This window comes from Macaca thibetana, chromosome 15 (assembly GCF_024542745.1).
Source record: "Macaca thibetana thibetana isolate TM-01 chromosome 15, ASM2454274v1, whole genome shotgun sequence".
Taxonomy (NCBI): domain Eukaryota; kingdom Metazoa; phylum Chordata; class Mammalia; order Primates; family Cercopithecidae; genus Macaca; species Macaca thibetana.
The window spans coordinates 38395209-38411048 of NC_065592.1; the positions used below are offsets into that span (position 1 = coordinate 38395209).

Consider the following 15840-nt stretch of genomic DNA (forward strand, 5'->3'; position numbering starts at 1 on the left):
AGTTTTAACTGCTTAAGTATTTAGAAATTATCTCCATGAGAACTCATCCATTTAAAGTTTTCATCATTAAAACTTTGTAACTTGTGGTAACTTCTAGGATACCACATCCAAACCCAAAAGAGTACTTCACTGAGGACAGAGGTATTTTCTAAACAAGTTCAAACATGAAACTGGGATGACATTTCAGATCGCACTGCCCTTTTCTACCCCTCAAAAAATTCCAGATTAAGAGTATCAGCATAGCAATTAGGATTTAGAGAGGAAGATGCCTCCAAAACAAACCCATTTGGAATTTATCTGTAGAGCCAAGGATTGTACCCACACTGGGGACCGCAGAAAATAACCTACCCTGAGATGTGTTTGATATTTTTGAAAGAGGGCAACTTTAAGCTGGACATTTGGTAACGAGAGAGGATAGAGAAAGGAAAACCTTGTTTTATCTGTGTCGGTGTCTGGTGTGATCTTAAAACTTTATCCAGCAGATACTACTAAGCCCAGGGCCTTGTGGCTAGGCTGGTTCTCTCCTTTCCAATCGGAGGCCTCTGCCACAAACATGCTCCACCAGATCATCAGTCGGGCCAAGATACATCTGAGCTTGATCCCCTTTTTGTAATATTTATTGTAGCTGGAGGTACTAGAGGAGCACTGTATCTCTTGTGTCTGGCATTGTTCAATCTAGATGTTAGTTGGGACAGAAAGAATAACCCAGAGCCGTGGAACAAACTGGGTCCCAGTGATCTATACAAGTTCTACTCAGTGAATGTGGATTACATCGAACTGAATAAAGAAAGTCCAGATTTCTAAATGAAATGTTTCACTATAAAGCTGCTTTAGAATGAAGGTCTTCCAGAAGCCATCCACACAATTTTCCACTTAACCAGGAAATATTTCTCCTCTAAATGCATGAAATCATGTTGACGTAGTCTACTGGAGATTACACTGATTAATAAATAACTGAAACTTGAAAAAAGAAGTTATTATCCAACTTGATGCTTAGAAAACTGGAATCTGGAAATCTGAAAAATCACCTTCCTCTTTTCACGTGGCTCTTCTTCCTGCTTGTCAATGGAATTCACTTCCCGTGGTACCATGATGTTCAGCCATCAGATCCAGCTCAGCTCAAAATCTGAATCATTGCTAATTCTAAGGGTAAGTTTTTCTGTTGTGGCTAAGTGTCACTATGGTAGCAGTTATAGCATAGATTGGGAAATGCAAAGAAGAATCAAACTGCATTCTGTAGGCCCAGGAGAATGTCAGATGTGTATGTGCAAAAGGGAGGAAAGGTAACGTTGCTTCATGCTGGATATCCTGGAGAGAGAAAAGGTTGACTTTCTTTTTAAGCTCCAACTTATATTTCACATAAAGTAAATCAACTACCTTTTTACAATGAGTTGTGAAGTCATGAAATGTATCTACTTGCAGAAAAACAATTCCACAGGTGTATAGCTGTGTATATTTTTTGAAATTTAGTCTATATACTGGGATAGAATTTAAGGAACCAGAAATCACTTCTTCTCATGACAGTACCCACCACAGACATCAGACATCAACTTTTTCCCAAACTTTAAGCACTTAAAAAATAGGTCTAGAAAAGGGCATGTTGCCTTTTTCCCTACTTCTATAAAGAAAGGGATCCAGATCTTCATCAGTTTGGCAAACCAGAAATGCAAACTAATAGGTGTATCCTCCTGTCTCCTCCCTTTCCTGAGTTTCTTTTAACTTCCCACTCATTATCTTCTTCTCCCTGCTTTTCTGTCTTCATTTCCATCTCCCTTCTTTTCAAAAGGACTCACAATGACTTTCAAAAACATACTGTATCATGAACACTCTGGTAGGCTGACTAATGCCCCCCAAAGATATCTATTTCCTAATCCCTAAAACCTGAGAATATGTTACCATACATAGTAACAAAAAGTCTTGCAAATGTGATTAAATTAAGAATCTTGACATGCAGAGATTATCTGGATTATCTGGGTAGGCCCATTATAGTCACAAGTAGCCTTATAAGGAGACAGGAGAGTCAGAGTTAGTAGTCACAGATGTGGTGATGTACATAAAAGGTTACAATCATGTGAGGAAGAGGCTCGATGAACCAAGAAATGTGTGACAGCCCTAAAAACTAAGAAAGACAAGAAAATGGATTCTCTCCTCAGAGCCTCAGGAACCAGCTCTGCTGACACCATGATTTTGGATTACTGGGACTGATTTTGGACTTCTAAGACAATAAATTTGTATGTTTTTAAGACACTAAAGTTGCGATAATTTTTGTAGCTGAAGTAGGAAACCAGTAAAAAGACCAAGAAACAGTTCCAGATTAAAGGAGATTAAAGAGGCAACCAAATAAATACAAAACATAATTCTGGATTTGATCTTGAACTAAACTCTTTTCTTCAGCTAAAAAGTGTATTAGTGAGACAAATGATGAAATTTAAACAAGGGCTATATATTAGATAATATATTTTATTAATATTAATTTCCCAATTTTGAAAATTAAATTAGGGTTGTATACAATGTCTAGAATGTCTTTGTGCTTAGAAAATAGACATGGAGGTAGTTAGAGATAAAGGAACATTATGTCTGCAACTTAATCTCAAGTAGTCACCCCCTCATGCACACACAAATATTGTGAAAGTTGTCAGAATCAAAATGGAGTCACTAATATCAAGAAAATTCCAACAAATAAAGCCACAGAAGGCCATGAAGAGAGTTCTCACATTTGTGTGCCTTATAACACAAAAGACTACAAAAACCACAACTTTGCACAAAGGCCATTGCAACCTTACGCAAAAATTATTTCTGCACAGACATCTGTCCAGCAACTGCCTGTCCAATCTCAAAATGGGTGTACTTGTTACAGATCTTAGTAGTCAAGAATAATTACTTCAAAACAATTATGAAAGCCTCCTTTTTTTTTCTTTAAAAACCTTAGCCTTCCTTTACCTCCTTGAATACAAACATAGTTTACTATGACATGCATATTCCCACTGCAATGTTCTGTTCCCAAATACACAATTTTTTTTTCTTTTTGAGAGACTCTGTTATTTAGGTTGACATATATAATATCAGACGTGGGATCTGAAAAAGATCACTACTGGAAGAAACTGGTGGCTTTTGGAACCAGTGTGCAGTACTCACTCGAGCCCTTTGATCCCTCCACTTCCACAGTTCACCTTTTTGGCCCTTATGAGCTAAGCCTCTCTCCTTTTGGCAGGAGCTTTTTTACTTTATGTGGGATCTAGTTTAAATAAGGCCACTTTAATATGAAATCTTACATCCCTTCTGGGCTATAAAATACTTTTTATTCTCAGTCTTTTCTAGTAAGTCCTAGTATAAAGACAAGTCTTTTTCAACTGAATACTCTTGCTTTCTAGAGAATTTACATTCGATTTGTGAGGCACGTCTTTTCTGGGTTTCATGCCTAGTTTAGTATTTCGTTTTATCTGCACACCTGAGTTAAAATTTTGTGAACACTCTTACCTTGGTTTCTTTTGATTACGTTGGACTCCTTTCTCTTAATATTTCTGAAAATCTTCTGGGAGGAAAAAAATAAACATTCTAAACAGTAGACACAAGATGGCTAATTAAAAGCCACTAAAGCAGTCACCACCAACTAAAACACCAATTTAAACCTGATATTCTCTGGATTTACAGGATTTATAGTTTTGTTGCTCTAAGGGATTAATAAGAAACAGAATGGAATTCTCAAATATTAAGGCATGCCAGGTTTCCTGGGCCTCCAGCTGGCTATGCATTATGGCCATTATTTTAAAAACCTGCAACTATGCAGTTAACATGTAGTCTTTTAAGTTCTATCTCTCTTTAATTTTTTTTCCTACTTTAAATATGTTGGCTTTTCTACAGTGGTGAAATAAAACTCACCGCTATCTCACTGCTCTGGCATTCCAGCCAGGATTTTAAAACAAAAAAAAAAATTCTTAAAGGGCTTTCATATGAATGGCTTTACAAATTACAACAGCTCCACAGTAACTAACAACACAGACACCTTCCAAAAATATAAATTTAGGTTTCCCTGATTAACAATTGTGTACAATGATAAAACATTTAAATCAAAAATTAATAATCTAAAAAAAAACTATTAAAATGCTTCCCTGCCCTCATGCGCTAATCAAACAAATCAGCCTGGCAAACAAAAGACAAATTTGTTACTAATTCAAAGCAACTTGGGGGATGTTTTTCTTATACAATTCAGCTAGTCCTCACCACAATACAAACATTAAAAGTTTAAACCTAAACTCATCTAAAACTGGGCAAAAAGGAGTAAAAGAGGTTTTTAAAAATCAAACTGCCCTGAAAAATGCTTTACTCAAAATTTTGGTTCACAGCCTTACCTACTGGGGCAAATAAAGTTTAGCCATATGAACAGGTTCCAATTTTGTGAAAAATATAATTTGGATCCAACTATCTTTTATAAACTGATGAATTTATATTACTATCCCCTAACTAAAATTCTAAAATAAAAACTATAAGCTCTTTGTTTGTGTATGTATGTGTTTAAATATATTTACACATATGTATATGTATTGCATTGTATGTTTTGTCTACATGGCAAAATCTGGCTTAGTTGACCCAAATTCCCTTAAAAATTTTTATTTAGATAAATAGGCACTCATATAAAATATAAAACATATAGTTATTAACCCAAATGTTTCTTAGTTCACATGACTTAAGTAAATCTTTAATAAATAAGCTCGTTTTTAAATTATTGATAAAGTAAAAATAAAAATGTCTTCAAAATTGTCAACATTCATTTTCGGCTGGATTTACTGGTCAGACAGCTTTATATTTTTCTCTTATATAGATAGATACACACAAACAAATATATGTTCATATATACTAAGGTGTCAGGGTTTGGCGTGAAAGTTATGAAACTATTAACCCAGCCTAAAACAAAATGACCTTTGTGTGATATTTTGATAAATAAAGCTAAATTAATAGTGTTGGTTTAATAACAACAGCTAACTCTTCCATGTTATTGGGATAATACTTATATATTTAACTTTAAGGTTCTCACTTGGGTGAACACCTAATGTTTACACGTTATAAAAATTGTTAACAAAAGAAATAACTTAAAGTAGTGACTATCTTTGTCTAATATCTCAGTTCTTATAAATAATCTTGGTAAACTGTTAAAAATAATATAAATGAAATAAATGATTACAAATAAACTTTTCGTAGAACTTAAAATCTTAAAGTTCTGTTAAATTAAATAACAGATACTCATTAAATGTCTGAGTTATTTCCAAATAAAATTTAAAAATTGTTATAGAAAAATATGTTTCTAAAAATTATAAAATGGGTCTCCCCTTAAGTGAGAGAGATGATTCCAGATTTCTTGCTTCCTAAGTTTTCACTCAAATTTAAGGTTACTAACAGTTAAAAAATCTAACTAATATGTAATTCTGTACATAAAGTGTACAAAAAATAAAATGTTTTTAATATTAAAAAAGTATGAAAAAACATTCTTTATTGAAAAAATAATTTTGTCTGATTTGAAGGTCATTTTAAATTTGTTTCAAAATATAGATTAAAAACAAAAATAAAAACAAACCAATAAATTCAAAGAATGTAAAACATGTTATAAAAATGTATTTTTGGCAAAAATAAAAGCTAAAGCAATAACTTTGTATTAAAAAAATCTTGTATGGTCAATTTTTGTCCTAAACTAAAATAACTGTTTTTGTTTTTTTTTAAAGAAAGTATAAGACAAAGCAAAATGTGTAAACATGTAATCAATGGCCTATACAAGTTGTAATAAAGTTCATAAAAAATTTATTTAAAAATTTTTGTGTGGTTGATCAAGTGATATTTTAATTTTGAGAAATTATTTAAAAGTCTCTCTAAAAATTAAGCTTTGATATTAAAAATATATTAATACAAAACTAAAAATTATGGTCCTCTATGTTGAAACAATAGGTTTTCTTAAAATATTAATTTGCTCTTAATAAAATTATAAGTTTTGATTTTTAATTCTAAAATTTTTTTTTAAATTTCTCAGATTCACATCTCAAAAGTTCATCTTTTGCTGTCCTTTGCTGCACATGATTTGCAGATTACACATCATTGCCTTCTGTTCTTTCTCCCTTTAAAAAAAGACTTATCTTTTTTCTTAATTGAGGTGATAACTCTCTCTCTCAACCTTTGACAACTCCTGTAACTTCTCTTTCTCTGGTTTTAACACTGCTATTCTAGTCTAATGCTGACATGTTGCCACAAAGTTCGAAAAAAACATTGCTTTCCTCCAGTGTAACTTGATTCTTTACTTTTGACTTTTCTTGACATGCCTAAATTGTTCCATGTAACCAAAACTTTCCATGCTGTTAGTAAGAGCCAATGTACTTCACTGCTCAAGGCATTTTCCTGTTTACATTCCTCTATAATATAGTTCACTCACTTTTCTGGTGTCTGATTAAATTCAAGTACCCATTTCCTCAGATCTGACTTCCCAGTTATTTAAATGAGCTTCACATAAGGAAACATAATCACACTATGGGAGGATTTTTTTGTTTTGTTTTGTTTTGGTTTTTCACCTTTTTGTAACTGGCCTTAAAAAAAAAACTCAAAGATTTTATGTTTTATTAAGATAATTGCTGCATTGAATTTACTAGATTTTGGATTACTTTAAAAGTAATGAAAGCTACGTGGATGTAAAAAAAATAACCCTTTTAGCCCCTTTAAAGCTCAATTTTTTAAAGTCCTTTGATTATCACTCCGGTTAAACACATAAATTTTATGTAGCCATGACCTGCAATTCTGTTTTAAACAAGTGTTTTAAACCTTTTGACATCTTTGGTAGGTTTTCCCAGGTTCAAAATCCTAAATAAATTAACATTAAAATTTTCCACTTGAGCTACAGAAAGCCTCACTCTCTCTATATATATATTTAAAAAATCTTAGAGAAATAGTAAATAATTAGGCATTTGATGAATTGCAGAAAAGACATTGTCAAATAATAAATGATAATAAATCTTTCAGTTACATTTAGGGATATGGTATGATATAAATGTTCTAAAAATTATATAAATTCATAAATATCTAATGTTATCAGTGATCATTTGATTGTTATATTAATCTTTCCTAAAGTTACATTTATATAAAGAAGCTATTCAGGTAACTAATTGAAAAAACATAAAAAATTTATAAGAGTCTAATGGTCCTGGTGTAATACTGTCAGTCCTGATTCTGGTTATCTTAAAATGCTACATAGAGTAAAAATAACTAAGTTTCCTTGTCAACTGAAAACTTTCACCAAATTTTAACCACGGCTATTCTAAGTCCTTGTTATCCACAGTTATTACTTTAAATCCTTTAAAAGTTTTTGTAATCAGCTACAGTCTAAAATTGCTTTTCATGGAAAAGCAGTGAACTCTAATAAGTACTCACACAGATTACTGATAAGTTTTAAAGCAATGAACTAAATAAAAACATCCATAACTCTAATAAAAAACTAATGGGCTTATAAAACTACTATTCAGGATTAAACAAAACAAAAAATTAATTACATGAAATTGAATAATTGATAAAAAATGTTCTTACAACTTTTATTTAAAGCATTGTTGGCTTTTTACTTAAATGTTTTGATTTCCAGATTTAAGAAAATTTTCTCTCATAACCTATCTGTAGTTTACAAAAACTTGGGAAAGTATACTTTTGTAAACAAAGATGAAAACATTTTGCTTTTTCTCCCTAGTTGATTCTCCAAAAATTTAAAACCCATTCATAAGTATTTTTATTTTTATTTACATAATTTCAATTAAAATCTGCTCTCTCTTTATAAACAAAATACACTTCAAAACTTTGGTTATATTAACAAGGCTTTAACTAAAATGTCATATTTTTAAATGCACATAAAATGCCTACCTTCTTGACTAGGTAAACAAAGCAGCCAGGAAGCTCAAACTGGGTGGAGCACACTGCAGCTCAAGGAGGCCTGCCTGCCTCTGTAGACTCCACCTCTGGGGGCAGGGCATAGCTGAACAAAAGGCAGCAGAAACTTATGCAGACTTAACCCTGTCTGACAGCTTTGAAGAGAGTAGTGCTTCTCCCAGCATGGAGTTGGAGATCTGAGGATGGACAGACTGTCTCCTCAAGTGGGTCCCTGAACCCCGAGTAGCCTAACTGGGAGACACTTCCCAGTAGGGGTCAACTGACACCTCATATAGCCAGGTGCCCCTCTGAGAGGAAGATTCCAGAGGAACGATCAGGCAGCAGCATTTGCCATTCTGCAATATTTGTTGTTCTGCAGCCTCCACTGGTGATACCCAGGCAAACAGGGTCTGAAGTGGACCTCCAGCAAATTCCAACAGGCCTGCAGCTGACGGTCCTGACTGTTAGAAGGAAAACTGAAAAACAGAAAGGATATCCACACCAAAACCCCATCTGTACGTCACCATCATCAAAGACCAAAGGTAGATAAAACCACAAAGATGGGGAGAAACCAGAGGAGAAAAGCCGAAAATTGAAAAACCAGAGTGCCTCTTCTCCTCCAAAGGAACACAGCAACTCACCAGCAATGGAACAAAGCTGAACAGAGAATGACTTTGATGAGTTGAGAGAAGAAGGCTTCAGACGATCGGCAATAACAAACTTCTCCCAGCTAAGGGAGGATGTTCGAACCCATCACAAAGAAGCTAAAAACCTTGAAAAAAGATTAGACAAATGGCTAACTAGAATAAACAGCATAGAGAAGACCTTAAATGACCTCATGGAGCTGATAACCATGGCACGAGAACTATGTGACACATGCACAAGCTTCAGTAGCCAATTCGATCAAGTGGAAGAAAGGGTATCAGTGATTGAAGATCAAATGAATGAAATGATGCGAGAAGAGAAGTTTAGAGAAAAAAGAGTAAAAAGAAATGAACAAAGCCTCCAAGAAATATGGCACTATGTAAAAACACCAAATCTATGTCTGATTGATGTACCTGAAAGTGACAGGGAGAAAGGAACCAGTTTCAAAACACTCTTCAGGATATTATCCAGGAGAACTTCCCCAACCTGGCAAGGTAGGCCAACATTCAAATTCAGGAAATACAGAGAATGCCACAAAGCTACTCCTCAAGAAGAGCAACTCCAAAACACATAATTGTCAGATTCACCAAGGTTGAAATGAAGGAAAAAATGTTAAGGGCAGTCAGAGAGAAAGGTTGGGTTACCCACAAAGGGAAGCCCATCAGACTAACAGCAGATCTCTCGGCAGAAACTCTACAAGCCAGAAGAAAGTGGGGGCCAATATTCAACATTCGTAAAGAAAAGAATTTTAAACCCAGAATTTCATATCCAGCCAAACTAAGCTTCATAAGTGAAGGAGAAATAAAATCCTTTACAGAAAAACAAATGCTGAGAGATTTTGTCACCCCCAGGCTTGCCTTATAAGAGCACCTGAAGGAAGCACTAAACATGGAAAGGAACAACTGGTACCAGCCACTGCAAAAACATGCCAAATTGTAAAGACCATCGATGCTAGGAAGAAACTGCATAAACTAACGAGCAAAATAATCAGCTAATATCATAATGACAGGATCAAATTCACACATAACAATATTAACCTTAAATGTAAATGGGCTAAATGCTCCTATTAAAAGACACAGACTGGCAAATTGGATAGTCAAGACCCATCAGTGTGCTGTATTCAGGAGACCCATCTCACATGCAGGGACACACATAGGCTCAAAATAAAGGGATGGAGGAAGATCTACCAAGCAAATGGAAAATGAAAAAAAAGACAGGGGTCGCGATCCTAGTCTCTGATAAAACAGACTTTAAACCATCAAAGATCAAAAGAGACAAAGAAGGCCATTACATAATGGTAAAGGGATGAATTCAACAAGAAGAGTTAACTATCCTAAATATATATGCACCCAACACAGGAGCACCCAGATCCATAAAGCAAGTCCTTAGAGACATACAGAGACTGAGACTCCCACACAATAATAATGGGAGATTTTAACACTCTACTGTCAACATTAGACAGATCAACGAGACAGAAAGTTAACAAGGAAATCCAGGAATTGAACTCAGTTCTGCACCAAGCAGACCTAATAGACATCAACAGAACTCTCCACCCCAAATCAACAGAAAATACATTCTTCTCAGCACCATATCGCACTTGTTCCAAAACTGACCACATAGTTGGAAGTAAAGCACTCCTCAGCAAATGTACAAGAACAGAAATTATAACAAACTGTGTCTCAGACCACAATGCAATCAAACTAGAACTCAGGATTAAGAAACTCACTCAAAATCACTCAATTACATGGAAACAGAACAACCTGCTCCTGAGTGACTCCTGGGTACCTAATGAAAAGGAGGCAGAAATTAAGATGTTCTTTGAAACCAGTGAGAACAAAGACACAGCATACCAGAATCTCTGGGACACATTTAAAGCAGGGAAATTTACAGCACTAAATGCCCACAAGAGGAAGCAGGAAAGATCTAAGATTGACACCCTAACATCACAATTAAAAGAACTAGAGAAGCAAGAGCAAACACATTCAAAAGCTAGCAGAAGGCAAGAAATAACTAAGATCAGAGCAGAACTGAAGGAGATAGAGACACAAAAAACCCTTCAAAAAATCAATGAATCCAGGAGCCGGTTTTTTGAAAAGATCAACAAAATGATAGACTGCTAGCAAGACTAATAAAGAAGAAAAGAGAGAAGAATCAAATAGACACAATAAAAAATGATAAAGGGGACATCACCACTGATCCCACAGAAATACAAACTACCAACAGAGAATACTATAAACACCTCTATGCAAATCAACTAGAAAATCTAGAAGAAATGGATAAATTCCTGGACACATACACCCTCCCAAGAATAAACCAGGAAGAAGTTGAATCCCTGAATAGACCAATAGCAGGCTCTGAAATTGAGGCAATCATTAATAGCCTACCAACCAAAAAAAGTCCAGGACCAGATGGATTCACAGCTGAATTCTACCAGAGGTACAAAGAGGAGCTGGTACCATTCCTTCTGAAACTATTCCAATCAATAGAAAAAGAAGGAATCCTCCCGAACTCATTTTATGAGGCCAGCATCATCCTGATACCAAAGCCTGGTAGAGACACAACAAAAAAAGAAAATTTTAGACCAATATCCCTGATGAACATCGATGCAAAAATCCTCAATAAAATACTGGCAAACCGAATCCAGCAGCACATCAAAAAGCTTACCCACCATGATCAAGTTGGCTTCATCCCTGGGATGCAAGGCTGGTTCAACATATGCAAATCAATAAACGTAATCCATCACATAAACAGAACCAAAGACAAAAACCACATGATTATCTCAATAGTTGCAGAAAAGGCCTTTGACAAAATTCAACAGCCCTTCATGCTAAAAACTCTCAATAAACTAGGTATTGATGGGACGTACCTCAAAATAATAAGAGCTATTTATGACAAACCCACAGCCAATATCATACTGAATCAGCAAAAGCTGGAAGCATTCCCTTTGAAAACTGGCACAAGGCAGGGATGCCCTCTCTTGCCACTCCTATTCAACATAGTGTTGGAAGTTCTGGCCAGGGCAATCAGGCAGGGGAAAGAAATAAATGGTATTCAATTCAGAAAAGAGGAAGTCAAATTGTCCCTGTTTGCAGATGACATGATTGTATATTTAGAAAACCCCATCTTCTGAGCCCAAAATCTCCTTAAGCTGATAAGCAACTTCAGCAAAGTCTCAGGATACAAAATCAATCTGCAAAACTCACAAGCATTCCTATACACCAATAACAGACAAACAGAGAGCCAAATCATAAGTGAACTCCCATTCACAATTGCTTCAAGGAGAATAAAATACCTAGGAACCCAACTTACAAGGGATGTAAAGGACCTCTTCAAGGAGAATTACAAACCACTGCTCAAGGAAATAAAAGAGGACACAAACAAATGGAAGAACCTTCCATGCTCATGGATAGAAAGAATCAATATTGTGAAAATGGCCATACTGCCCAAGGTAATTTATAGATTCATTGCCACCCCCATCAAGCTACCAATGACTTTCTTCACAGAATTGGAAAAAACTACTTTAAAGTTCACATGGTACCAAAAAAGAGCCCATATAGCCAAGACAATCCTAAGCAAAAAGAACAAAGCTGGAGGCATCACGCTGTCTGACTTCAAACTATACTACAAGGTTACAGTAACCAAAACAGCAGGGTACTGGTACCAAAACAGATACATAGACCAATGGAACACAACAGAGCCCTCAGAAATAATACCACACATCTACAACCATCTGAACTTTGACAAACCTGACAAAAACAAGAAATGGGAAAAGAATTATCTATTTAATAAATGGTGCTGGGAAAACTGACTAGCCATATATAGAAAACTGAAACTGGATCGTTTCCTTACACCTTATAAAAATTAATTCAAGATGGATTAAAGACTTAAATGTTAGACATAAAACCATAAAAACCCTAGAAGAAAACCTAGGCAATACCATTCAGGACATAGGCATGGGCAAGGACTTCATGACGAAAACACCAAAAGCAATGGCAACAAAAGCCAAAATTGACAAATGGGATCTAATTAAACTAAAGAGCTTCTGCACAGCAAAAGAAACTACCATCAGAGTGAACAGGCAACCTACAGAATGGGAGAAAATTTTTACAATGTACCCATCTAACAAAGGGCTAATATCCAGAATCTACAAAGAACTTAAACAAATTTATAAGAAAAGATCAAACACCCCATCAAAAAGTGGGCAAACGATATGAACAGACACTTCTCAAAAGAAGACATTTATGCAGCCAATAGACACATGAAAAAATGTTCATCATTACTGGCCATCAGAGAAATGGAAAACAAAACCACAATGAGATACCATCTCACACCAGTTAGAATGGCGATCATTAAAGAGTCATGAAACAACAGGTGCTGAAGAGGATGTGGAGAAATTGAAACACTTTTACACTGTTGGTGGGATTGTAAACTAGTTCAACCATTGTGAAAGACAGTGTAGTGATTCATCAAGGATCTAGAACTAGAAATACCATTTGACCCAGCCATCCCATTACTGGGTATATACCCAAAGGATTATAAATCATGCTGCTATAAAGACACATGCACACATATGTTTATTGCAGCACTATTCACAATAACAAAGACTTGGAACCAACCCAAATGTCCATTGACAATAGACCAGAGTAAGAAAATGTGGCACATATACACTGTGGAATACTATGCAGCCATAAAAAAGGATGAGTTCATGTCCTTTGTAGGGACATGGATGAAGCTGGAAACCATCATTCTAAGCAAACTATCCCAAGGACAGAAAACCAAACACCGCATGTTCTCACTCATAGGTAGGAATTGAACAATGACAACACTTGGACACAGGGTGGGGAACATCACACACCAGGGCCTGTCGTGGGGTGTGGGGAGTGGGGAGGGATAGCCTTAGGAGATATACCTAATGTACATGACAAGTTAATGGGTGCCGCCCACCAACATGGCATATGTATACATATGTAACAAACCTGCACGTTGTGCACATGTACCCTAGAACTTAAAGTATAATAATAATAATAATAATTTTTAAAAAGCCTGCCTTCAAGAATTCTCAGACTTAAAATGAGTAAATAAAAATTGTCACTTCCCGTCAGGCTCAAGAACTTCAGACTGTAAGTAAAATCTAAAGTTAGCCTTCATTTGGCTTCTGAGCCTCAAACAGTTTTTAAATCTAAAATTCATATATGATCAATATTTTAAAAAATAAAGTTTTATTTCTAAAAAATACCCTATGATACACCTGTTACTAGATTATATCCCTGTACCTTGTTTTCAAATCTTGTTATCTACCTATAGACTGAACTAGATCCTACATTATCCTAATCTCCCCCAATATTTGGCTACAACTCTCCAACTCAAAAAAAACCGCTTTATTCCTAAAGTCCTATAAACTAAAACTGCATGGATTTTAAGAAACAAGCCTCATGCCTAAGATATGGACCACACAAAAGTTCACCAAACTGCCCAATGTCATGATCAGAGACATTCAAACTACAAATCAAAAAGAAAAGTTAATGTTTTCATGCTATAAACAGCTTTTCCCAAGATGTTAAAATAAGATTCCATATCATAATGAAACTTATATCCCCTTTATGCTACCTTTTTCACTTGGCAAGATCATAGTTTAATTAAAATTTCGCAATCAAATAGCTTCTGCCAGTAACTTCACAAAACCTAACCTAAGAAACCATTTAGTATCCATTAGCTAAACTGAAAAGAAAAGTCAGCACCATTGCTACTACTACATACTCTACCTAAATAAATTTATCTAAAAAAGTTGAGACCCATATACACAAAATTTTAAAATGGGCTGCATAGTTAAAACAGGGCTCACCTAATTCCCTGTGGTCATTTTATTTATTCAATTAGTTATCTTCAAGCCTCAACTCATGCCTCAAAACCATTGTATAAACTCAAATTGTCATATTGCTATTAATTTTACTTTTTAAACTTTTTGGCCTTTTTAATTAAAAATTTACTTTTTAATTTTCCCTTTTTAAACTTTGTATTTGTTACTTGTTAAAATTTTTACAAAAGTACAATTCATAACAAAATAATGGTGGCCCAGCACTTTTAGATGATAACAAATGACTACAAAACAGACAAAATTAAATGTAATGATGAACTCCATGTATACTTAGCCTGAAAGCCTAAAACATCCCTTGTTGCTGAAATATGACTAAATGGTTTTAACACTGACTCATAGTCGCCAATGACTCCTCTCATAGTGGAACGAGACCAACAACTGGAACAGGTCTATCCCAGCACTGAGGGACAACAAAACCTAACTCCAAGATGATTAATTAATCAATGGTACTTTTATAGAAAGATCTTAATCTAAAGGGGTAAATGTGAAAGTTGTCAGAATCAAAATGGAGTAACTCATATTAAGGAAACCTTGACAAATAGAGCCAAGGAAGGCCAAAAAGAGAGGGCTCTCATGCTTGCATGTATAGCAAAAAAGACTACAAAACCCACAACCATGGACCACGATCATTACAATCTTAAAAAAACATATACTTCTAAAAGGACATCTGCCCAGCAATTGCCTGTCCAAATTTAAACTAGAGTCATCCTTGTCATTGGTCTTAGTAGCCAAGGATAATTATTTCAAAATAATTATGTAATCTTCTCTTTTATTTTTTTTTTTTAAAAAAACCCTTCGTTTCCCATTACCTCCCTGAATATACCCATAGTTTTATAGCATGCATATTCCCATTGCAATGTTCTATTCCCAAATATATATCTTTTCTTTTAGAAAATCTGTTTGTTATTTAGGTTGACATATAAATAATACATATGTAAAAATAAAGCAAACAGGATAAAGCATTACTTTTAGAGAATTTTGGAAATCTTTACAGTTTTTGTCACAATTTTTCTTGAAGTCTGAAGTTAAATAAAAACAAAAAGGTATATCATCCTAATGTGGAACCAGACCTGTGATTTCACCAAAAATATGATTGCAACAAGCATTTTTGTAATTTTGGCAACTTTTATTGAGGCCTTATAGGACCACAGGAGGGACAGTAGCCACTATTTGCATTCTGTCCATAAAATTTTATGTAATACCCCTTCCCGCTCTGCTCTGCACCCATCAGCATTATAGGATGGTTTCCCTCTCCTCTTTCCCTTCAGACCCAGTCTTGCAGGCCTGTAAAGGTAAATTGTTTCTTATCTGCCTCTGAAAGTAAAGTGAACCTGGGAGATGAAGAGAGTTGAGGACATTATCCTCCTCTTTGAGAGTTTATAAAGGAAGGCTCAGAGCAATTGGATGTTGCTACCATTACCTAAGTCTTTTCTATT

The 15840-nt window shown here is 35.0% G+C and overlaps 1 protein-coding gene and 1 pseudogene across 4 annotated transcripts in view; both read left to right on the top strand.

Moving 5' to 3' along the window:
• MRPL50 (mitochondrial ribosomal protein L50) overlaps positions 1-15840 on the top strand; it is a 448968-nt gene that overhangs the window by 323025 nt on the left and 110103 nt on the right. The gene's annotated exons all lie outside the window — the stretch shown is intronic.
• Positions 554-850, top strand: LOC126937791 (cytochrome c oxidase subunit NDUFA4-like; annotated as a pseudogene).